This window comes from Microtus pennsylvanicus, chromosome 8 (genome assembly GCF_037038515.1).
Source record: "Microtus pennsylvanicus isolate mMicPen1 chromosome 8, mMicPen1.hap1, whole genome shotgun sequence".
NCBI classification, from domain to species: domain Eukaryota; kingdom Metazoa; phylum Chordata; class Mammalia; order Rodentia; family Cricetidae; genus Microtus; species Microtus pennsylvanicus.
Window position 1 is genome coordinate 40,957,874 of NC_134586.1, and position 26,307 is coordinate 40,984,180.

General features: G+C 36.3%; 1 protein-coding gene across 3 annotated transcripts in view; it reads right to left on the minus strand.

Moving 5' to 3' along the window:
- Cntn4 (contactin 4) overlaps positions 1-26,307 on the minus strand; it is a 998,986-nt gene that overhangs the window by 826,900 nt on the left and 145,779 nt on the right. For all 3 annotated transcript variants that reach the window (XM_075983304.1, XM_075983301.1, XM_075983302.1), the window contains exon 2: positions 18,019-18,163. The gene's annotated coding sequence lies outside the window, so the exon portion shown is untranslated. The remainder of the gene's footprint in view (positions 1-18,018; positions 18,164-26,307) is intronic.

Consider the following 26,307-nt stretch of genomic DNA (forward strand, 5'->3'; position numbering starts at 1 on the left):
ACAATGTACAGTCAACAAAGGAGATTACAAACTGTTTCACAGCATTATAGAGTTTAGCCCCTGAAGATGCCTTAGGCTTAAAATAAATGGGCTATGGGGATGAACATATGCAGTACTGTCATGGAGAGTTATCGGGCAGTTACTGTGCTGGGCACTTTATTTATGTTTGCAAAGACACTGGGCTGAAAATGCTGTCTTCCTCCTTCATTGACAGTGACAATGAGTACACTGAAGTTCAAAATAAATTAAATAATTTGGCAAAGACTACAACTACTGCTTCATATACTCAGCCGAACAGTGTAATACTTGTTAATCAATGAGAAGGCATCAAAAACGTCTAAATTAAAGGTCGACCAATCAACCACAGAAATCAAAGGATTATTAGAGATATTAGAACTGAGATTATGCAATCTCTTAAGTGACCAGGAAAAACTTTTCTCACTTGCCTTGTTAGGTCAAAACCAGCTCTTAGCAGTGAGTCTTTCTGCTTCATCTCACCAGCAAGTCAGGAACTGTCAAGGCTGTAGAAAACAGCACCCAAATCTCAGCTTTCACTCATGGAGACAGTTAGGTGCCTTCTCAGAAAGGCTGCTTCTGTCACTCTGAGCCTCTGCTGGAGGTTGATGCCTGGATGACGTTCTTCCCCCAGGAGATCTGAACAGAAACCATGTGTGTCATTTTCATAATGTGTCTAGCTCCTGTCAGGCACTAAAGTTTGCTGGCATTGAGGTTTTTAGAAGTATTTTCAAGAGTTGTGACACTGAGTATCAAAAGTATCAAACTTTATTCAGTTCTCAAAGCTGACAAAGGAACAGAATAGGGTTTGGCATTTCCACTATGCATGTATATGTATATGTGTGTGTACATATATATGTATATGTTTATGACTATTGTCTTCTTTTTTGAGGTATTTTGTACTTTCTAGGATTGTGACTATGTACTTTAAAATGAACCAATAGCTGAAGACCTCATAGTATATTGCTGAATTATGAATTCTGAATTTAATTTGCCAGCATTTTACTTTCAGGGCTCAATAGCTGGAAATTTGAGGGAAGGGATGCTATTCCTATATCACGATCTGAACCAGAAATGTAGACACAATCAACAAGAAATTATACAAACAAGCTTACAAACAAACAGGGACGAGGACTGTTACTTTTATTAGGTTTTTAATAAAAATTGATTGCATTTCACTTAATCCTTGAATCAGTATTTGACATCACATGATAGGTGCTGTCTAAAACTTACAGTACACAAGGTAGCTGGTTGCAAACTGTTTTGCTCTGAAAATTGCCAATTCGTCCATTGTGATTCTTTTCCTTTAACCAGAATATTTAACATGTGATTCTGCTTTAACACGATACTTTCGTCAACTCAAGCCATACTATTAATATGTAATCCTTCCTAATCAGTATGCTCATTTGTATGTTGTGGGAATATAAAAGAGTTCCACCATATGCAAGAATAAAGTATAACAAAGGTTTCTTTATCTGGGGATAAATTCAAAGAAATTGTAGTGATCTACTGTCCTCTATATGTTCTGGGGACTGGAGCCAAATCCAGCAGCCAAGAAGCTGTACAAGCTTTTATTTTTTTATTGATATTTATTGAGCTCTACATTATTCTCTGCTCCTCTCCCTGCCACTCCCCTCCCATTGAATCCTCCCCCAAAGTCCCCATGCTCCCAATTTACTCAGGAGATCTTCTCTTTTTCTACTTTCTACTTGCAAGCTTTGCATCAGCATTTATAATACATGAAACCATGCCCAAGGTGGGCCATTATCTTGAAGGCTATTTGCTGAAGGAGTTCTCACACAACCTACCCCTTTTGTCTAAATAAGAGAGTTTTAAGCCTAATACAAAACTATATACAATAAGAACAAATATTAGGTGTTGTCCAGGGTAAAGAAGAGGCAATACATACATAAAAATTAGAAGTACAACCAGCATGAAAAACATCAAATAAGAAACATATGCTAAATGTTTCAATAGTTATCCTATCCTAAGAAGTCTAAATCTTATATTAAAAATGGCTTGGCTAAGTCATGAGAGGAAATTTACTATGACTATCTTGTCTTTAACCACATCAAATACCTGAGAAGGGAAATAATATTTCTTGAGTAAACAAGAAGTTCAATCAAGCAACTTCCAAAAGGGGCAAGAAATGACAGAGACAACCGGCTATGTGGGCAATCACTCAGTGATTTGTAGTTTGGCTAAGGCCTAGAGTAACTGACAGACCATTTTTAGAGTCAGGAAAATTTTAAAAATGATGTGGGATGTCCTTCTACATACGTTTTGCTTTATTGGTTGATGAATAAAGCTGCTCCGGCCTATGGCATGGCATAATAAAAGCAGGCAGGAAATCCAAACAGAGATAAAGAGAGAGAGTAGGCAGAATTGGGAAGATGCCATGCAGTTCCCGAAAGAAAGAGATGCTGGATCCTTACCAGTAAGCAACAGAGTCATGCTGATACATAGATTAATAGAAATTGGCTAATTCAACATGTTAGACCTAGTTAAAAATATGACTGAGTCATTGGCCGAAGAGTGTTGTAATTAATACAGTTTCTATGTGATTATATGAATCTGAGCAGTCAGGAAACGAATGAGCAGCCTTCATTTATAGGATGTGTCTACTATATTAGTTTTGCATTCTATATGTTTATGTTACTCGTGCTTGGATGTTGTAACCAAACCTGTGTGAGGCATCTTGCATTCATAGAAAGTAAACACTCTAGGTTGGCATTCTTCGCTTATCTAAAACTGTTCTCTGTTTTCTTTCCTTATGAATATGGCCTTTGACAGCTGGTCTACGAACCTAGCAGGGAAACAATAGCTTTAAATTTAATAACTGCACCAGTGAGATTATAAACTAAAGATAAGAATCAGATTTACTTAGGATAACTGAAATGGTGATGGCCCTCCTTAGAATGTTTATTGTATATACAAAACTCTTATCTCAAATCCTACTTATTTAACTCTCTTAATAGCATTATGAAATGCATTAAGCCTATTTTGTGATTGAGTAGCTATAAAACACTGAGTTGGGAATGTTTTTTTTTCTTTTTTTAGCACTAGCCATGTAAGATAAGGAATTCAAAATCATCTTATCAATTTAACACCCTTTATCTTAGCTTTGATGTTGTAAGACATTTTATTTAGCATTCTTCTCTGCATATAATTGGAACTTTCCATGCACAAAGTATCAATACTTACCCTTTATTAACTATGCTTTCTGCTTCTCTCCATATACCTAATCAAAATTTTGCTTTATTTTGAGATCTGTGGTTTCCAAAACTCATATAGAGCAGGGGCTATAGCCTGGTTGACAGGGAAGTGAGATTCTATCACTAAGTATTACCCTGTTTCCAGAGTTCCTGTTTGTTTATTCTCATGCCTTGTCAGTGGCCAGCCACATAGTTGAGGTTTGCTGAAAAGCACAGACTAAGAGTTTGTCTTTAGTCAGTTCCAAAGACTAAGCAATTAGTGCAAACTACTTCATTGATTTTTATTAGTTTTGTGATTCAAATAAAATGAGCTCATTTTGATTTTTATTTCTTTATTGATTATATTTTTGTTTGTTTCCTTAGGGTAGATTTTCTACATAAGCTACTGGCTTCCCTTATTTTTTTTTTATCATTTTGCTGTACATTAAATTTTCTATGTATCTTTTTAGATACTAAATGACATACAGAGAGGGGGCCCATTTAGAAAATATAATATGTGGATTATTGGGCTTCAAATTTGGTCTGCATTTTTATTTTCAATTTTCTGTTAAAAATATTTAAGTTGGTATCCTGTCTGCTTCTCGTATTGTGCTGATTCCATTGAATGACTCAGTCATGCAAGGAAGGAAGAATTGACCGATAAGTTCAATACATAGCATTGTGCTGAATTTGCTGAGTCTCCAAACAGAGGCAGAAGTAAGTACAAATGTGCCAGGTAGGTGTGTTTCACCTACAATGGGAGATAATCAATGTATCCCAAGTGAGAGGAGGACAAATCAGGAGGATAGCCAAAGTGCATATGCTCATCTGAATGAGAATCTGCCAACAATGGAATCAGCAGAAAGCTGGATAATCGTGCACATGTGTGTTCTACACAGGAAAATTCAACACAAAGACACTGAAAGGTGCAAAATAATACCTATTCGGGATGCACTCGAACAAATCAGCATCCTGAAAGAAAAAAGTAAAAACAAGCCTAAGAAGGGATTATGTTTTATGGCAAGCAGAGGCTACAGAAAGCTGCATTCTTTTCTGTGCTTCTCAGTAAACCATTGAGGGGGGGATGTTTCTTCAGCTTCATTGACTGTTTCTAAAGCTGCATGATGCCTTAGATGATACTGCAAAATTAGAGTCACTTTCTTGATATTTGAAATATTTGGTGAATAGACAGTTTTGCTGATCGTTAAATCAGACTGATGTCATGCTACCGATACGCATGCTTAATACAAAGGGAGAAAAAAGAGTTTATGTCACATTCTGAAGTGACTCATGAAGCCATTTGTGGATTTTTATAATTGTAAAACTCTCTTGATGAAAATACACATGTTTTAAAACATAGCACTCTATTGTTTGTTGTCTTACTCTTCTTGGTCTGATTTTACCAAACTTATCAATCTTTAAAAATACAATCTAGCCTGTTATTTAACTTTTATAAAGGATGTAGACTACCACAGGCACAAGGCTTCTTTGAAAACAATTCTTTGCAGTCATCTATGTTTTATCATTATGAACTGGATGATTTTAAATGGAGAAAGGGATGCTACCAACACATCTCAGTAGGTGAAGTGTTTGTTTCTTAAGTAAGAAACCCTGAGTTTTCTCTCCAGAAACCATGTGAAAAATCCAGAGTGGAACATTGCCAGCTTACAAGGGAGAAAAGCAATCAACAGTCCTATCCAGCTGTAACGTCTATAGAGTACAAAGCTGACCAGCATAGCAAGATGTCCTTAAGAGTGCAGGAGTTGCATTTCTATCTTGGAGGCAAACAACAGCTGTCTAGTTGAAATTAAGGAACTCAATAGGAGATACTTCATGCCTGGTGCTATAAATGGCCAACTATTTATGACTGGTCACAGACCCTTAGAGTAAAACTTACTGTCACTGTCCCAAGACAATATACTTTATAGCTGCATTCTACACATTTATTCATGTGATTATGTAAGTGCAGCTCTCTCTTCTCATTAAAGGAGCTTTTTGGGGGGAAGATCATCACAAAAAGCAACAACTGGGCAAAATGAAAAGAATAACTGACAATGTGATACTCAATCCCAACTGATACATCTATATCACAATCTCTACACCCAAAGGTTACAAAACTGTAGAAAAGGGAGTGAAAAGATTGTTTCCCTAAACAAGATCTGCAAAATGACTGCATCAGTTGGTATGCTAACATGAATGGGGAAATCTCACAAGTTTCTACCCCTATATACAGAGCTAACAATTAGTGTATAGTGAGAGAGAAAGAATGAGTCTTTTCTAGGGAAGAGACCTCTGACACACCTTCTAATCATCCCCACTTGGTCATCCCTAAACCCATATATGTGAGCAATACCAAATATAGCTCATGAATTTGAAAGTGAGGTAGTGAAATACAAGAAGTTGTAGGGGTATAATAAAGGGTAACATTCATGTAAATAGAGTATTGATGCATGATATTGTCAAAAACCAAAATCCAAGTTTTAAATTAAAAAAAAAAGCAGGCATGATAGCACACCCATCATAATCCCAGTGCTGAGAAGATAAAACATGTGGCTGTGCAATTTATTTGACTAGCAAGTCTAGCCTAGAAAACAGGGTTTAGCTCACAGAATCACTATATAACAAAAATCAAGTTGTTTAGTATTTGTAATAATATTTAATTAAGAAGATTCAATGTAAACATGCACAGAAGTATTATCTACCTCATATTTGCTCGTGTTCATGTGATTTTTAAGATATCATTTAAACACTGGTTTATCCAGGAAGAGAGTCACATAATAGTTATTCACTTTAGGAGATATAAAAATATTCAGGAACGGGCATGGGGAGAAAGCTTAGTGGTTAAGAACACTTATGGCTATCATTATGGCATATATATATATATATATATACACACATATATATATCTGTAATATACATATAAAATAAATATACATTTTAACACATAACATAGATATATATTTGTTAAATATGTCAAGTTTATACATATTTATATATTTGATAAAATAGTAACCTAAAACTTTATATGAAATACACACTAGGTATTCTAATGCATCTGATAAACAGAAAACATTTTTGTTCATGCACTTTTAATATTATTGCATTATTACTCATAAGTGGCAACTTATAATCCCTCCAAATTCTAACAAAGAAATGTGTATTTTGAGTTGTTTTGAGCACCAGAGTTTTAGATTTGTCTTTCCCACTTGCTTTTGCCTATCACCCTAAATCCTCAGATTCAGATCTTTTACTCAGATTTATTACAGATCTTTAGAACTCTAATAGAGTTTTATTACTAGTTTTGAATTCTTAAGACTATGTTCTAACCAGAGGAGTTAACCACCATAGCATCGGGACTAGAACTCTGGCTAGTATGTAACATCTTTAATAGGAAGCTTGAAAGCAAAGTCTTAGCTTTATTGTACAGGTTTTCTTTATCTTGGGTCATGTTCATAGAACTTCTCTCTCCTTTGAATTTCATTTCTCTCCTCCTACTGGGATACCTTTTGAACCTTCTTTTATTAAGGCAGCCATCTTCAACCTTCTAATGTGCTGAAAATATCGCTGGAGGTAATTGTAACAAGAGAAATAACGTGTTCCAGTTACTGTTGTCACTTAACCATAAAAGGAAGAGGCACGTAAACAGAATTAGAGGAAAACTAAAACAAGGAAAAGCATTTGTTTGGGGTGAAAAGGACAAGTAAACAAACATAGTGTCTAAGAAATTCATAGATTTGGAAAACAGTAATGTCCTGAATGAATCTTTGAATGTGGATGAAAATTAGTGCCTGATATGGCTTCTACAGAACAGACATGTTCATTAATCTTCCCAAAGATACACAATAGTAAGTTCCCTACAAAAGCTTCCAGAGGACACTTATATTGTACACATAAAATTAGAACAAAGCTAAATATCACACATTGGAGAAAGGAGAAAGAAAGTTTTATTTGTTGTGTTTGTTTTCGTTCTAATGCACATCAGGGTAAATATTATCATATCCACTTATACAGAGAAACTGAGATTCAAGGAATGAATTATGAATCTGGATAAGTGGAAGAGACTCAATTAAAAAAATAGGTGTATTAGAGTACAAACCCTGGTACTTTTCATTACACATTGGAATAGGTAGAAAGGAGAAAAGTAAAATGTAGTCCTTGTTATTGGTGTGCTAAGGAATTTCTGTATTACTGGGTGGATCTAAGAAATCTATAGGCCAACTGTGAAGATTCAAATATGGTATCAACCAGAAATACAGTATCTACCTGTATTACCAACTTGTTACAAAACAAAACCGTTGCCTCATATCAAATCATAACTCATCAGCTATAACACTTGGCAAAAATGAGGCTAAGAAGTAAAATTAAAGGACTCCAAAATCAATGACTAAGAAAACCAACTCTATGGGTCTTATCAGACTAATAAAATCATTTTCTATAATGCAAAGCAACTTAAAAATATCTCTTAAAATGCACGTATCTGGTATATATGAATGTGTAATGTGTGTATATGTGATTTATATTTGAATTTGCTGTGTGTGTGATGGTATATTTATGTGAGGTGTATAAGTATGCATGTGTGCAGGTGGGTGGATTTGTATATGGTTCATGTGTCTGTGTGCGTGTGTGTGTGTAGAGGTGTATAAGTGTGTGGTGTAAGCATGTATGGTATGCATACATGTGTAGTGTGGTTTAATGTGTGTACATAAATGTGTATGTAAATGGTATGTAAATGTGTGTACATGGTGTGTGTCTGTGTGCATGTGTTACAAATGTTTTGTGCAAGCATCTGTGCATACCCATGCAAAGATCATAGCAAGATTTTCAGAAAACTACTGTCTTGAGACATGATTATTACTGAACCAGTAGTGATTATTTTATCTAGGCTGCTGAGCCTATTAAATAGGTACTTGTTATACATATTAACAGTGTCAGGTTCATGATGCAAATGTTTTTACATACGGTGTAATCATCATCTTCGTTGCCCGAAAGAAAGTATTTTGCATCTCACTGGAAAAGAACATGTGAACACACACACACACACACACACACACAGATACATATACTTCAAACACACTATTGTTGATACACATGCAATAATATTATTTTTGATTTTTTATGTTTTTGAAAGTCTTTTAAGAAGAATTTGCTTGTACATAGCAACTCAAAAGCTGATGATTACCTGACCACTGACTTGTGATATGACAGACAGACAGAATTCTGACTTTGGATATGACAGGCAGACAGACTGACTGACATGAAGGAAAAAGGATGGATGGAAAGAAGGAAGAAAAGAAGGAAGAAAAGATGGAGGAAGGGTGGATATGGGAGCAGGGAAGAAGATATCTTAATTAAGGGAGCCATTTTAGGGTTGGCAAGAGACTTGGCTCTAGATGGGTTCCCAGGTGTTCAAAGGGATTTCCCCAACTAGGTCTTTGGGCAGCAGAGGAGAGTGTGCCTGAGCTGGCCTTGTCCCATAGCCACACTGATGAATATCTTGAATATCACCATAGAACCTTCATCTGGCAATGGATGAAGATAGAGACAGAAACTCACATTGGAGCACCGGACTGAGCTCCCAAGGTCCAGATGAAGAGCAGAAGCAGGGAGAAAATGAGCAAGGAAGTCAGGACCACAAGGGTGCGTCCACCCAGGGAGAAGGAGGGACTCATCTAATGGGAGCTCACCAAGGCCAGCTGGACTGGGACTGATCGAGCATGTGATCAAACCAGACTCTCTGAATATGGCTGACAATGAGGGTGGACTGAGAAGCCAATGATAATGACACTGGGTTTTGATTCTACTGCATGTACTGGCTTGTTGGAAGCCTAGTCTGTTTGGATGCACACCTTCCTAAACCTGGATGGAGGGGGGAGGGCCTTGGACTTCCCACAGGGCAGGGTACCCTGACTTCTTTTAGGACTGGAGAGGGAGGGGGAGGAGGAGTGAGAGGAGTGGGAGGGAAATGGGAGGAGGTGGACATCTTTAATAAATAAATAAATAAATAAATAAATAAATAAATAAATAAATACAAAAATTTATACATTAATTTTAATTTTGTTCCTAGCTTACATGAACTATGTAATTACTTTGGATCTATCACACAGAGATGTTTTATAAATTAATTTTTCATATGCCTCAAGCTGTACAGACCTGTAGTTACAGAAACACAGAGCTTAACTTTAGGAAGATATGCAGGGACAAGCTCTGGCACTGAGAAATCTACAAAGGACCTTATAAAGCTTCACAACTTCCTTGTAACTCATGGGACTGAAATTACTAATGCTTGTTTTGATTTGACTATACAATAATAAAAAAGCAATATCTGAGAGTACAAATACTGACTCCTCTCTAGAGAGAGGGTATAATTTATTAACAAACAAAACACACTAAACATTGTGTGGTGAATCTAATAACATTGAAATACTTTTTCCTATAAATAAATAATCATAGTCACACAGTGAATAATTATGAAACCAACTATTAAGCTAAAGAGCTGAAACATATCTAAGAAAATGATTTCACATCAATATTCAATGAATAGTAAAATAAATGAGGTGTTTTATAATGCTTAATTTCAACCACAACTATCATCAGGCAATATTTTCACAGCATGAACTAATGTTCACAAGAATGTTCACTAAACTATGGTTTTATTGTTTGTTTGTTTAATTAGATAGACTTTCATCTAACTCTAGCTGGACTCAAACTCAATATATAGCAGTAAATTACTTTGTACTTCTGATTCAAATGCCACCCCTTTCCCATATATGAACCATAATTGACCAGCTGTTCAAAGAGCAGTATTGATACACAAATTATAAAGGGCAGATTACAACTCTTCATTAGTAACAGAGATGGCAATAACTCTAGTCAATGGATGTACATGTTTCAGAAGACAGGTCCATAAGAATGATGAAAAAAGCCTCTATGCTTTGGCAATGACAGCATATTAATTATTGAATAAGAGGGTGTCCAATACACAAACCATAAATACCCAAAGGAAAGTTTTCTCTATAAAAGAAAGTTGATTAATAAGGTAATTTTAGAAATTATGATTATAAATTAATAAACAATCTGTAGTTTTTTATTTTGCTTGTAATAGCTACAATGAATTTTATTACTTTTATAATCAGAAAAAATGTAGTTTTTATTTTAGAAAATAGTAAAGCTAAATCAAGAAAGTACTCATTAAATTTATCATAAGATTTTAATATTTTAATAACATTTTTCATGATTAAATTCTCTGATGATTAGAAATTTAGAACTACACTGTTTTGCAGTCTAACCTGCTTTTGATACTTAAAAACTTATGATCGTGTTCCCATATTTCCAAATGTTATTGTGAAATGCAAGACATTAATGACGTTTTAGTATTCACTGTATTATGTCTTGGTTATTCATGATTTACATTTCTGATATATATAGAAAGTAATAACATGATATGTTTGTGGATTACAGAAAGATATTTGCTGGATAAATCTCATATAAAATAGTTATGCAGGATTCTTCAGTCAGAGGTAGTAAATGCCTCTTCATTTTAAAATCAAGTAAGGCATATTCCACAGTTCAAGACAAAAGTGTTGATTTTGTTGCAAAATAACAGTGCAGCAAATTCAGAAGCAAGGATCTACACAGAGTTAGCCAATAATCTAAATTGTTCGTCATATAGAATTACACTGTTTGTTCTTCAACGATCTAACAAGCACTTTTCTGACAATGATGTGGTTACACGGCGGCTGGTAAGCCACTTGCTGCCAGGGCTAAGGGCCTGAGCTCAATTCACTGGACTCACACAGTGGAAAAAAGAATGAGCTCCCTCATATTGTTCTGATGTACGTAAATGCCCCTTGGCATACAGGTACAGTAACTAACTAACTAAACTGAACTAACAAACTGATGAACTACCAACAAACTAATTTAACAAACAAATAAATACATATAATTGTTATTTCAGAATACTGGTAATTAATCTTGTAGAACATGCTAACAATAACACATTTTATCTTCATGGTGTAAATACTTTTATGAGCTTGTTCAAGAAATAAAGTAAGGAAAAGGGATTATACAGTATCTTTACTTCAGGGTCAGGATATAAATTAATTTTTTATCTTCAAAATGATAACTATAATAACAAAGCATAAGGTTCAGTTGGGAACACATTTCTGCATGAGATTCATGATTAGATTCCAGGTATGAAACAGCGTGGCTTCCTGTGAGTCTTTGCTGACACTAACAACATTGTCGAGGTATATTATATCATTTTGCATTTAATTCAAGGTGCAGAATAATCCACCTCACTAACCCTTATTTCTGGAGAGCAAAATATATTATATAGGATCTCGCACAAAACAGGTCACAAGACAACATGTATGAATTGTATTCTCCCTGTTACAGTGTCATCAAAGCTAAGACCAGCCTAATTTCACAAGATCCACTCAGATTTCTAGAAAGCTGAAACATAGAAAGGTTCAGCCGTAGACATAGATCTTTAGGCAGGAACAATGATCAGCACAATCCTGTAAGGGAATTAATGCCTTCCATAGGACAAGGCTGGTGAATTGTATATTAAACTCTGCACTTGAGCTGGAAGCTCAACTATGAGAAATGAACAGATCAGAGAGAGCTGAGCCACATCCTGCCTCCCTCCCCAGGGCTCACAAAGGGATGTAATTGCCCTGTGTGGTCTCATTTTCTTGACTCTTCCTCAAACAAATCAAATGGTTCCTGATACACTATGACCACAGTGAACATATCCTCTCCTCCTTGTCATCAGGAGTGTGTACAGACCCACAGATACAGTACACAACCCAGGTGTTTCATATATTCCTTTCCCAATGTGCCCTGAAAATTACCCGTGGACACAAAAGGTTTTCCACATGTTAGTATATGTTCCTGACTTGTTCTCATGCTTAAAGCCAAATGATATATTTATAGCAGATGATTTCACATAATACTACATATTCCTTCCTTCCTCTCTGTCCCTGTCTAGACATTGGGCACACAATGAGTGACACCCAGTTCAAGACTTTTTGAGATATTATTTTCCATATAACTGTCAACTCTAGAGCTTCATTTTTAAAATAAGGAAATAAACCTTATAATCCATTAAATCATAGTTTTAATATAACCTGTTACACCCTAGATATAACTGCCTTAATTTAGCAATGCATTGAAGAAAGGTATAATTCTTTGGAAGATCTCATTTTTATCATGATACCCCCAGGCATGTTTGTCTGATTTCTTAAGACAACTCTAAGAGTTGACAACAGAACCTGAAGTATTTACAGGCACTTGCAGACCAATTCTTTGACAGTGTATGCAGTGATGAACCCCAACAGTGCCACTTTCTGACTGTCATTCTGAGTCATCCAAGCTAATCAGTACTCAGTGCTCAGCTTAGTCTGGGCCTATGAACAAAGAGTCATTTAGAGATGCTGGCAAGCATAGTGTGGACTCGCCCAACTAAGGAGATTCATCCAGGAGAACATATCTTATTTCAAGAATATAAATGAATTAATCAGTAAGCTTGCCTCCCTTTGCCAGAAACATCCCTGATTAAATTTAATGCAGTGAATTTGTGTAATCACCACCCAACTAGCCACTGATTAAACAAAAGCCTCTAAGCACTAATTCTCCTAATGTGCGGTTTATTTTTGCTCGCCTATGAAGGGCACACCTTGAAAACTTTGCTGATTTCTGTGATTCTCCATTGAGGATTCAGTGTGGAATTCTTTATTCTTAAGGCAGTCCAGTTCATTTAGAGGCAGGGCAATGAATGCAGCAGACATTTTGATAAATGCTTGCTTGGCTGACTTGTCATTGGGATACTGGGAGTTCTTACTACCTTGCAGGCCAGTGGAGAAATCTGCTAATCACAAATAAGAGTCATTTAATTTCCTCTCTCCTTATGTTACAAGAGTAGAAGAAACTGCCATGAGATGTTTATTCTAACAACAACAACAAAGAATTTGGGGAACAAGGATTTTGATTCTGTGTAGCCCACATATTTTACACATTTTAGATATGCTTCTATTTTTCACTAACAGAAGTTACAAAGGAGATAAATGGATTACAGACATGTAGTCAAAGACAGATTTTCTATCAGTGGATTGTTATTTTCATTATAGATAAACAACAGATAATAAATGCAGAGATGACAAATAGATGGTAGAAAATAGATAGTTAGATAGATAGATAGAAAGATAGATAGATAGATAGATAGATAGATAGATAGATAGATAGATAGATAGATAGATAGATAGATAGACAGACAGACAGATGTTATATAGATATTTTTTACTTAGGGTTTTTATGGCTATGAAGAGACATCATGAGCATAGCAATTCTCATAAAGAAAAACATTTAACTGAGTTGGTACTTAGTGTTTTTGAGGTTTAATTCATTATCATGATGGAGAGGAATATGGTGACATGCAGATCAACATGTTGCTGGAGAAGTAGCTGAAATTCCTATATTTTACAGGCAACAGGAAGTAGACTGTAACACTGAGCAAAACTTAAACAAAAAAGACCTTAAAGCCCACCCTAGTGACACACTTGCTTCAACAAGGCCTCACTTACTTCAACAAGTCCACACTGTCCAATAGGGTCAGTCCTCATGAACTTATAGGGGCTCAAACTACTGTATGATAGAAACATGGATAGATAGATAGATAGATAGATAGATAGATAGATAGATAGATAGATGATAGATAGATAGATAGATAGATAGATAGATAGATAGATAGATGATAGATAGTAAAAAGATGATACATGGTGCATAATTGATAGTTGATAGATAGGCAGATTAAAGATAATAGGAAAAATGGTAGATAGTTAGTGATGGATACATAAATATACGAACCAATGTTAGACAATAGGTAATAGAAAGAACACATTATTCATAAAATAATTCATGAAATCAAAACATAGATCCTGGGCCTGTAGTTTATCAAATATTAAACACTCCTTGAATTAACTTATACTACAAGTCTACATGACCCACCAAATTTGTATTCTCATGAATATGCAAGATACATATATATGTGTGTGTGTACATATACATATATATATATATACATTGTATACATATATAGATTTTTAAGTACCATGTATAGGTATATCTAAAAATGCTTTTAATTATATAAAAAGCATATTTTTAGACTTAATGACTCTGAAATCTCTGATATGGATCCATAATAAATGCATTGATTTGCTCTTTTAATTCAAATCACAAGAAAAGAGTTAAAAAGCACCCTTTCTGCTCTTATCATAAAAAAAACAAAATAAAACAAACAAAATATCACACTTAGCTAACATTCTCTTTGTCTTGTTGAATTCCTAAGGCAATAAATCACCCTTTCAAATTCTTGGATAGGATTCTTCTCTTTATCTTCTTTCCTGGAAAGCCAGTCTAAGAGTCAACAGTTTCCAGAGAAATTGTGCTTATGCCATGGTAAAGGGTATGGATTATTACAGAGACTTAAAGTCCCTATCTTCTAGAACACTAGGTGGTAAATTAAAACCATTGGTGTGACATTTCTTAAGTATATAAGAAACTCCAGTCCCAGACAACAGAAGAGTTTACTTCAGAAAACGATGAGTATTTTTATGCAGTTGGAGAGAAATGTCTAATAGCTAATGAAACAGTTAGTGAAGAATGCCATCTTTAAGCCATTACATAAAGGTTGAAGCCATGATCTCCCAGCATCTGTGCTAACAGGAGTTGGCTTCATCCAGCCTGGGCCTGCCATGCATCAATCATTGATTCATTATGGACTCACTAACTCCCACCCCACCCTTCTGAGTTACTGAATATGGAGGGAGCTTTGATGGGGGGGGGAACAATCATTGTAATCAGATACACACCCTCCAGTGAGTCACCCAGGCTTCAATGGACAGTTCCAAAGCAAGGTCAAACAGAGAGTCATGGTTATACTCAGTGTCACAAAGCAGAAGAAAATGACATGAATGTGGAAGAAGAGAGGCTACACAGGGTGAAAAGGACACAGGAGTGTGTGGGTGAGAGAAATCAGAATGCATTGTGCAAATGCACGTAAGTGACAAAACAAATGCAAGGAACATTATTTTAACAGAAGAGAGTTGGAAACAAGGAGGAGATAGATTTGAAGATACAATTAAGCCCAACCCTCCATTTCATGCTTTTAAACAACCACACTCTAATAAGTTCTATAGTTACTACCGATATGTGAATTCCTATGTGTAAGAGCCGTGACATGCCTTTAACATTCTAGAACTGTAGAAAGGCATCCTATTAGGAACTGGGATTCAATTCAAATACTCTTTTCATTCCTAATGAATATCCCCTGCTTTGATTTGTGTACATCATTTTAGAATTTCACAAACCAGCTGTGCAATTGCTGATTTGTCTCCAGTATGAGTTTCATTGTCGGGAAAGAAAATGCCTCCTTGAAAGAGTCCTCCTGCTATGAAGAGAGAAGATATTTCTGTCCCTCCTCCAAACACACACAGGTCATTTCAAAGGGAACCTACTTATTCCTTGATTAAAAGGCAGGGTTGTCTCAGAAAATGGTTCTTTCAGCAGCTTTTAGGCTATCCACCACTGTCATGCCTGGCACAGGCATCAGGAGAGAAGGTGAATGCTATCTTTAAGACACAGGCGAAGTTCATTCCTCAGAAACTCCTCACACCCCTGAAAGGGAAATTCCCCTGGCAGAATTTTGTTTCTGTGAGACAAGACAAATTCATGCCAACAAATGCATTTGATGCTTGTTTTATTTCCCTTTAAAATTGTACAACAATAAATTGAAACTTGATACTTTGTTTGCATTGAAAGGAAATGAATATAAATTGTTTATATTAATTACAAACTCTTTAGGATGTCTGTCATTGGATTTACCACTGGAGAAACTATACCAAATAAACCTTTAGCCAAATAAATCAACAGGCAGCTGTTCCTAATGCCAGTGTCATTCTCCTTCAACAAGGCTATCAACAAGAAGCTTTCTGAGAAAGCTTCATCCAGTGTTGAAATATTTGTAAAATACTCAAAAGACCAATGCCAATTTTTACCAATGAATCAGCTTACATAGAAGGCATTGTAAATTCTTCAACAGTGCTCGCTAAATGAAACAGTTAATATATGTGGTCGTAACACATTAAGTCTTTTTGGCACAGAAATATGGAACCCTCAGCTACAGATAACAGCTCAAAAAAAAAAAAAAACCCTCCAGTGAAATCAAATTTCCATTTTGTGGAAGTAGATTTGGTTTTTTAGAAGATGAGTCACAAAGGTGTAAGAACATGAAAAGGACATTAAGAAGGAGAATGAATAATGGTAATGAGAAGCATTTTCTTATGTGGTTTTGAAGTATATGTCTCACACTCACTCCTGATGTAGATAAATAGTTGCATCATCACAGTAGCTACCATGAGAAAAGAATAAATTCCTGCCAAATGACTAGGTCACCAGTATTGGGGGTATTTTGTAATACGTGGTAGGGAGGTGGGTGCATTATATGTATATGTTGATATGTTGCCATGTAGTTATATGCACGTGAGTGTCCGGGTACAAGTACACGTAGAAGTCAGAGGTCACCAGTGGCTGTCTTTCTCAGTCACTCTCCACCTTTAACAGTTTTTTTTTTATTACATTTCTTTATTGGGGATGGAGCATGTAGTCAGACAATAAATTTTCAGTTTTTCCTTCCATGGTTTGGGTCCTGTGGATCAAATTCAGGTAAGTTTGGGACATTGTGTTTTCCCCACTGAGGTATCTTATTGGCCCATCTTTGTTTTAATTTTAGAACCATGATTTTATTTTTCATGGAAACTGTAGCTCATAGATTGGCTAAGTCAACTGGCCAATGATCTGTCTACATTACCCCAAACACTAAAATCACATGTATGTTCTTCCATGTCTGACATTTCAATGGGTATTCTGAAACAGACCTGTGACAGTCATGCTATGAAAAGTCACACATATAATGAGAGCAACATTTATTGCCTCAGCACACACACACACACACACACACACGTATATTTATTCTACAATAAAGACATATATAAATAAAGGTATATAATTTGAAAATAGTTTTCTTCTTTAGACTGTTTCACACTGTTTTCACAATTCCACCTCTTGTGTACATTTTTATGAATAATTATTTACTGTTGTGGTATTGCCACTGTGGAAAGAATTAAGCACATTAACTAGGTACAGATAGCTCTTACATGTGTAGGTCAAAAAGTACTAGGCAAAATTCTGTTCTTTTAAATTTCTTTTTTGTAAAGTAGAATATATTAAAACATTATTATTATTATTAAATATTCTTCCACAAGACAGGATTTTACAACTGTATCCATAAATGCATGAATAAATAATACATCTTTCAAAGCTTGCAGTAAAGTTGGCCATTTCACTACTGGAAATAAGAATATAACTCCTTGAAATCATGAGATCAGGGATTTGTTATGGCTAAACCTTGATCCATGACATTAGAAAATATCATAAACACTTTGGGCTAAATACTTTAACATTTCAATGAATGAAACTGTAGTCTCTTTCTTCACGTACTTACTCTGGTAGCCAAATCTAACTTCAACTACCATAATATTTAAAAATCTCATTATTTGAAATAATTGCATATCTAATGAAATAGATATGAGGAAGAAAACTCCATGCAAAATAAAATAAACATGAAATGTCAAATAAAATACCATCTTTCTAATGTATGAACCTCTACAAGGTTCATGAGAAGAAACATACATTCCTGATATCATACAACAGCATCACACAGTTTATAAGAAAAGATGAAGCTGGTGAGACCTACCCTTTCTTTTCAATCAGGATCTCCAGCGATTGTTTCCTTTAGCTCAGCCTGAAGAATCCGGTTCTCTCAAACCACACTGCAGAAATTTCCAAGTGAGCTCTAGCAGAATTTCCTCAATGAGAAAGTTCTACAATGCCAAATGAATCTGGAAAAGAAAAAAAGAAAAGGAAAGACGTTTTTAGTTTATGACGCAAATAAACTTGGGAAGAAAAAGAGAAATTTATGTAGAAAAGTTGTTTCAGTTTGAAGATACACAGCGAAAAAATGAAAGAAGTATTTTACATATCTCTCTTGCATTATTTTATACACTCAATGGTGTCTTTCCAACAAATGAAAAATGGTGTATAGGAAGACATGAAAATACATTTTGTTTCCACATTACAAGTGAAGAAGAAACATGCAGAGATTGAGAAAAGTGAAAATTCTGAAACTGGCTGTAGGGAAAAAAAGAACATTTTTTTTCCAGCTGGAAGACAACCTAGTAATCAGGACAGACAATGAGATTTGTGAGGCGTGCTACAAAGGACACACAAGGTGTGAGAGGGGCAAGTAAAGTGGAGATAACAGCACCTTTGGGACTTGTTAGACAAAAATGAAATCTCTTTCAATGTGAGTCCCCCACATACTGATCCTCAGGCAGATTTAACTGATCAATTCTGACAATAATACAAAGGGAAGATGTCCAGCCTTTCTTAATGTAGACCATTCTGTCAGAAAATTAGACAACTGACTTCTACATCAATGGGAGCAACCACACTGAAATGGGAGAGCAGTGAAGCAAGCCTGATCGGCTCTGCTTCCTCTCGTCTGTATCAGTGCTGAACTGTTTGATCCTGCATGTCCATGAGCCTGAAAGAGCTGCTACTCAGACGTCTATTTAGATACAGAATGTAACAAATTAAGTTCAAATAAAATTGCAGAAACTTCTTGAGAATAAGGTGCCCACAACCTTCTCAGTGTTCAGTGCCCTGCCACAAAAGCCTTTCAAATAGATATTGTAAAATGTGTTATTTTTTCTCCTTTTCTAATTTAATGTATATAGTCATGGTGTGATGTGGTATGCATGATGTGTGTGCCTGCTTACATATGTACAGGTACACAGGTGGCTGGGTGTTCATGTGAAGATCTGAGATTGGTTTCAGAAACCATCCCCATTCACTTTTCCACCTTTTTCATTGAGGCAGAGTCTCCCAATCAAAGAGCTTACCAATATTGCCAGTCTTTTTAGTCAGCCCATTCTAAGGAGTCTGGATCTCCATATCCATTCAACATTTATGAGGGTTCTGAACCTTTGTGCAGTGAGTACTTGAACACTAACCCTTCATAAAACAGCCTCATAAGGTAGTGTTTCTAAACCAAGTATCATATTAGGAATGATTTTAAGGCCTACCAGGCCAAAAGGAGCAAACCTGGAGTCTGCTTGGTGTTGTCAGAATTGCTGATTGTGCCTAGCCAATGATGGGTGACCGCACAATGTCAACTGTCAATGCATCAGAATGCTTGGCTGCTGGGAGCTTGTATAAGTTTTTCCCCATTGTTAAATAAACAAGTCCGCTGCATGCTGTCTACCTGACACCCAGTGTCTGAGACATTGACACTGTGCCTTTTCACCCCCTTCCCTCAGGAAGACATTAGGGACCACCAACAGCAGTACATGCCAGTAATCCCAGCATGCAGAAGGCAGGTACAAGATAATCACTTCAAATCCAAACCAGCATGGTCTACATAGCAAAGTCCTGTTTCAAGAAATGAACACAATTGCTGTCTCATTCTAAACATGATACATAGGAATTGCAGCTGACCTGATAGCAACAGCAATAATAATAACTGTTTCATCAAGACGTAGACACCTCATAAAGATTTGGGGATTTTGTTTGTTTGTTTTTACTAAGGCAAGCCTACATACATTACCTTAATACCTAACTGGCTTACTTTTATCTTAGTTCACCAAAATAAATAGTGAATAAATCTTATAACTATGAATGGTCACCCTGAGTTACTATCAGTACAAAATATCACTAAAAAGGACCAGGGGTGGTACACTGGAGTTGGAGGAGAAAGGGAAGGAGAAACTGATATAATTATCATTTTAGAAAAGAGAGAAATTTCAAAAATAATACAGAAAATCATGTGGGGGACAATAGGAAGTTTTTCTGACTCCAAATAGGGTGCAATCGTTTTCTTGGGGAATTTCTTCCTAATTCTTCTTCATATGGTGGTAATCATGCTGTAGATCGTTTTATAAAGGAATAAAAAAGATAAATCTGTAATGGGCAGTCTGATTATAAGGCAATGTTCTAACCCATGCTTATTTTTTATTGCAAAAGCAACACGTTTATAGCGAGAATCAGAGCACCTGAAGAACCTGCCTTAGCAGTGGCTGACCACTCTTCAGTTTCTCGGCAGCTTTCCTTTCCACTGCTTGAGGCATTTTAAGAGTTATTTTATATTGCAGTCGGTGTCATCCTGTTTGTGTTGTTTTGGGGGATTTTGTTTGGCTTTAAAATGTAATCTCAACTGTTACACACATGCAGAGGGTTAGGTTGGTCCCATGCTGACTCCCTAACTGTTGGTTCAGAATTCAAGTGCTCCCATGAGCTCAGGTTGGTTGTCTCTGTGGGTTTCCATATCATAACCTTGACCATCCTGGATCTTACAAGCCCTCCTCCTTTTCTTCAGCAGGACTCCTGGAGATGAGCCCAGAGCTTGACTGTGGACCTCTGCATCTGCTTCTATCCTTTACTGAATTAAGGCTTTCTGATGACAATTAGGGTTGTCAATCTGTTCTATGGCTTGGTCTGTAATAAGCTCCTAGCAGTGAGATCAGGACCTGTCTCTTGAGATTAGCAGACCTTTGGAAACTGGTTCCCCAGGTTGGATTACCTTTCCCAGCCTTGATGTAGGGGAGGAGCTATGTCCTGCTCAACTTGATGTCTCAGGCTTTGTTCAAGCTCATGGGAGGCCTGCATTTTTCTGAATGGAGATGGAAGAGAGGTAAATGAGGAGGAGGATAGTTGGGAGGCATAGAGGGAGGACGAGATCAGGAAAAGGAGGAGGAAGGGGAGACTGTGGCTGGTATATAGTATGTAAAATAAATAAAAAAAATTAATAAAATAAAATAAATTTAATAATAAAAAAGCAGGGTCTCACTACGTAGTCCATGTTGTGCCGGAAGATTAGCAAGTAATTCAGATTATTGCACCTGCATGTGTTGGATTTCGGAAACTGATTTGAGTATATTTTTGTTATGTTCTGCTTTTCTCTGTTACTTGCTATTTCCTTTTTAAAACTTTTTTTTCTGCTATACAGTTAATAAACTCACTCATTTGAAACTTGAATTACAACTGCTATAGATTGTTCACAACTGCTAAAATGTTGGTTCAGAACTCATGATACTCCTGCCTCAATCACGTAAGGGCTGAGATTGTGGATTACACCACCATATTTGGTATATACAAATATTTACTTTAACATGGTTCTAATTTATGTATATGAGTGTATTACCTGCATATACATATGTGTATGCACCCTGTGCAGACAGTGTTCATGGAGGTGTTTAATCTTCTGAAACTAGAGTAAGGCTGTGAGTCATCATGTGAGTGCTTGAAACCAAATCTCAGCTTTTGTAAGAGAAACAAGTGATCTTAAACACTGAGATAAATCACCAGCCCTGAACATTCAAATTTTAAAGAATATTTTAAAATTAGTATATTATTGTAGGCTTTCTGAAATTTTAAAATATGGCCAGTGTAATGGCTCGATGGATAAGAATGTTTGAGAACAAGAGATGAAGACAGCACCCACAGCATAAGCCAGGTATCCTACCTGATAAATAATCCCTACTCTGAGAATTGGGTTGAGGACTACGAGATTACTGAGCCTAGGTAGCATGAGCCAATAAAACTGGAGCATCCATTGGGGCAGGGAGAGACTCTAGCTCAAAGGAATAGACAAAGAGTGACACAAAACAATAACAAACCAGGGTCCTTTCTTGCTTCTTCATGTCCACACAGACTTGTACATTCATATGAATGAATAATCCTTTATAATTTTTTTTAATTTATTTTACAGCCTGGTAGCAATTTCCCCTCCATGCTCCTTTTCTGTTGCTGCTCCCACACTTCTCTGTTTCCCCTACCTCCAATATACTGTCTTTCTGCCTCTGTTTGGGAAAGGGCAGTTGTCCTGTGAGTATGTGTTGTAGAATATTATTTTTTCTTTCTTTCTTTTTTATTTTTTAAAACTATCTTATTTTACATATCAATCCCAATTACCTCTCTCTCCTGACCTCGAACACTCCTCCACCTTCTCCCCACCTCACCCTACCCACTCCTTGGAGATGGTGAGGTCTCCCATTGGGAGTCAACAAAGTCTGTCACACCGTTTGTGTCTAGACTGAGCAAGGTATCTATCCCTCCATAAAGAATGGGTTCCAAAGAGCCAGTTCATGCAACATGGATAGAAATATTCATAAGAGCCAGAACCTGGAAACAACCTTGATGTGGGATTTCCCTCCACAATACAACCTAGATGCCCCTCACCTGAACAATGGATAAAGAAAATGTGGTACATTTACACAATGGAGTACTACACAGTGGCAAGAAACAATGACATCATGAAATTTTCAATCAAATGAATGGAACTAGAAAAAAATTCTGAGTGAGGTAACACAGATCCAGAAAGAAAAACATGGTTTATACTCACTCATAAGTGGATATTAGACATAAAGCAAAGGACAACCAGTTTATAGTCCATAACTTCAGAGAAGACAGGAAACAAGGAGAACCCTAAGAGAGAGATAGAAGGATCCCCTGGGAAAGGGAAGTAGACAAAATCTCCTGAGAAAATTGGCAGCATGAGGGTGGAGGGGAAGAGTGGTAGGGGGGCTGGAAGGGGAAAGGGGGAACAGGAGGAGAACATGAGAGGTCAGGAAGGTCAACTTGGGTGAGGACAGAAAGAGCAAAGAAAGAGATACTTTGATAGAGGGGGCCATTATAAGGTTAGCAAGAACCCGGGTACTAGGGAAATTTCCAGGAATCCACTAGGATGACCCTAGGTAAAATTCTAAGCAATACTAGAGAGGGTACCTTAACTGTCGTTCCCCTATAATCAGATTGATGACTACCTTAATTGTCATCATAGAACCTTCACTCAGCAACTGATGGAGGCAGATGCAGATACGCACAGCTAAGCACTGGACCAAACTCCTGGAGTCCAGTCATAGATATTGAGGAGCAATATTATGAGCAAAGGGGTCAAGACCATGATGGGGAAATCCACAGAAAGGGCTGACCTGAGTAAGTGGGAGCTTACATGACTCTGAACAAACAACTGGGAAACCTCCATAAGACCAACCTAGGCCATCTGAATGTGGATGACAGTTGTGTGGCTTGGGCATTTTATGGGGCCACTAGCAGAAGAATATTATTTTAAGATGTGTTACATTTGTTTAGCTGTGAAACATTTATTTTAATAATGCAATGATGTGTTGCATTCTCTCATGTTGCATTTGTTAGCTCTATAAGCTGTGTTACTGGACTGTCTAAAATGCCTGATTGGTTTAGTAAAGACCCGAATAATGAATAGCAAAGCAGGAGAAAGAATAGGCAGGGCTGGCAGGCAGAGGAGAATAAATAAGAGGAGAAACCTGAGAAGAGAGATATAGGAACAAGAGAAAAAGGAGGAAAGAATAGAAGAGTCCAGCCACCCAGCTGCACACTCAGACATGGAATAAAAAGAAAAGAAAAGATATACAGAAATAGAGAAAATTAAAAGCCAAGAGGCAAAAGAGAAATGGGATAATTAAGTTAGGAAGCGTTGGTTAAAAATAAGCCAAGCTGAGCTCGACATTCATAAATAAGAATAAGACTCAGTATATGATTTATTTGGGATCTGGGTGGCAGCCCCCCAAAAGAACAAAGTGAAAGAGTAAAGACAACAACAACAACAAACTACATTTTGATGCCTTTATGGGGCTCAAATTTCTGTAGGGCCTGAGAAAGCTGAAAATAAAAGAGAGGAAAGAAAAGACAAAAGAAATAGAAACAACAACAAACAGAGGACAGGACTCTGCTAAGAAGTTCTGTAAACAGAAATTGCCCTTTTCCTGCTAAATTGAAACAAAAGAAGATATGTAAAAATGTCTGCTGCAGTGCAAGTATCAGCATTCTAGAGCTCTGAAGAGTTGGGTGCAGTTCCTGGTCATGTACCTCTAACCAGGCTTTAAGCTTAGTTTTCACAAGAGTGTGGGGCAGACTCAAACCATAGAGCCATACAGAGGCCCCAGTTATACCATAGCACTTTAAAGTTTGCTTACACTATCAAAAATAACTAGAGCTGTGCATTAAAAGAGGTCCATATGGAGAAACCTCTAAACAGGTTTCAGAATGTTTTGCAATGTGCATAGGCTTAAGAAAGAAAAAAAAAAAATAAAAGGGTATGGAAAGTCATAGAAAGGAAGAAATAGCTTAAAAATAATAAAGCCTTTAAAGAGAAAAGTAAAATAGTAACAAAAGAACAAGCCACTTATAGATGGGAAATACACAAGAAGTCTGTTAGTTTGTTGATTTTGAATTATTTGAATGTCGATGAGCAAAAGACAGCTGGTAAGAGACATGGGATTGTGAACAGGACTACAAAATTGAACCAACTTGCATATTTTATGGCTATCTTAACTTTAAAAAACAGAAGCCAAAAATGTATTTGTCAAATGGAAGTCAAAAATGCTTTGTGGAAGAGGTTTTCCTTTTATTTCTACAGAAAACAAAAGGATATGGATTCATTAAAGGTTAATATGGATCAGGTTAGACTGGGGAAAATTTCCTGAACCTTGACAGGTGATATATATCAACAAGATTATCACTGGTCTTCTAATGATTTGGTAATTATCTCAATTTTCTCAGGGGCCCCTAAATATACTTCACCCACAGACAACAGGAAGCAATCTAGAGAAAATGACTCACACATTCCCAATAAATGATGTGGGTAGTTCTTGGTTATTAGGTGGGTTATGGATATCATCACCTAGGGGAATATAGTATATTGTTGCAAAGTTAAAGTTATTTTCATTACAATGTATGTTTCTACTTCTTTTTTATTGATTTTATTGAGCTATACATTTTTCTCTGGTCCCCTTTCTTCTTCTCCCCTCCCTTCCAACCCTCTTCCATGTTCCCAATGCTCCCAATTTACCCAGGAGATCTTGTCTTTTTGTTTAAAGTATTGAACCTATGCAGTTCATTTAAAAATGTAAGATAAAGATTCAGTTTTCGGTAGCTATTATTATAAACAATTTAGAATAATGAGGAAAACACAAGTTAGTTGCTAGTCATTTATAACAATCATATTTGTAAATATAGTAGTTATGATTTTACGATCAGGCAGCAAGATGTCTCCATTGTTAGGTAATATAACATCCTTCTGTGTGAAATTTGATACTGTTAAAAACTAAATGGTTAATATTTTTAGCTTTGGTAGGAAGTAAGATACATATAAAATTTTGGAATCATGAAGATAAGACAGATAATGGAATATTTTTCTGAATTTGCTAAATATAAATGGACTGAATATTCTAAATGTAATTCTTACTTGGTATCTGTTTTTATTCTTTGTAGTTTTTCTATGTTAAAGTTAAAATCTTAAATTTTATTTAGACAAAGCTGGGTAATGTAGACTATTATTTTAAGATGTATTAAATTTGTTCATGCTGTGAAACATTTGCTTTAATGATGGAAAGATGCGTTGCATTATTTCATGTTGCATTTGTTTAACTCTATAATGTTGTGTTACTGTGCCCGTCTAAAATACCTGATTGATCTAATAAAGACCTGAATGGCCAATGAGAAGGCAAAAAAAGGAATAGGCAGGACTGGTAGGCAGAGAGAATACATATGAAAAAAAATCCAGGAAGAGAGATCTGGGAACAAGAGAATGTGGAGGCAAGGAGAACTGAAAGGGCCAGCTACCCAGTCACACAGCCAGACAAGGTATAAAAGGGAAAGAAAGGGTATACAGGGAGGAAAAAGCAAGAGCCCAAAGGCAAAAGGTAGATTGAATAAGTTAAGAAAAGCTGCCTAGCTAGAACTTAATCAAGCTAAGGCCAGGCACTTGAAGGAAAGAATAAGCTTCCTTGTGCATTTATTTGGGAGCTGGGTAGCAGCCCCGCTCTGCCAAAGAATAAACAAACAAGAAGTATCAACAGAAATATGGCATATCAAGTAGCAGTAAGACTAGCGACCTCCCCATATATTAAGATTGGACAATTTCCCCATTGTGAAGAATAGATTCTCA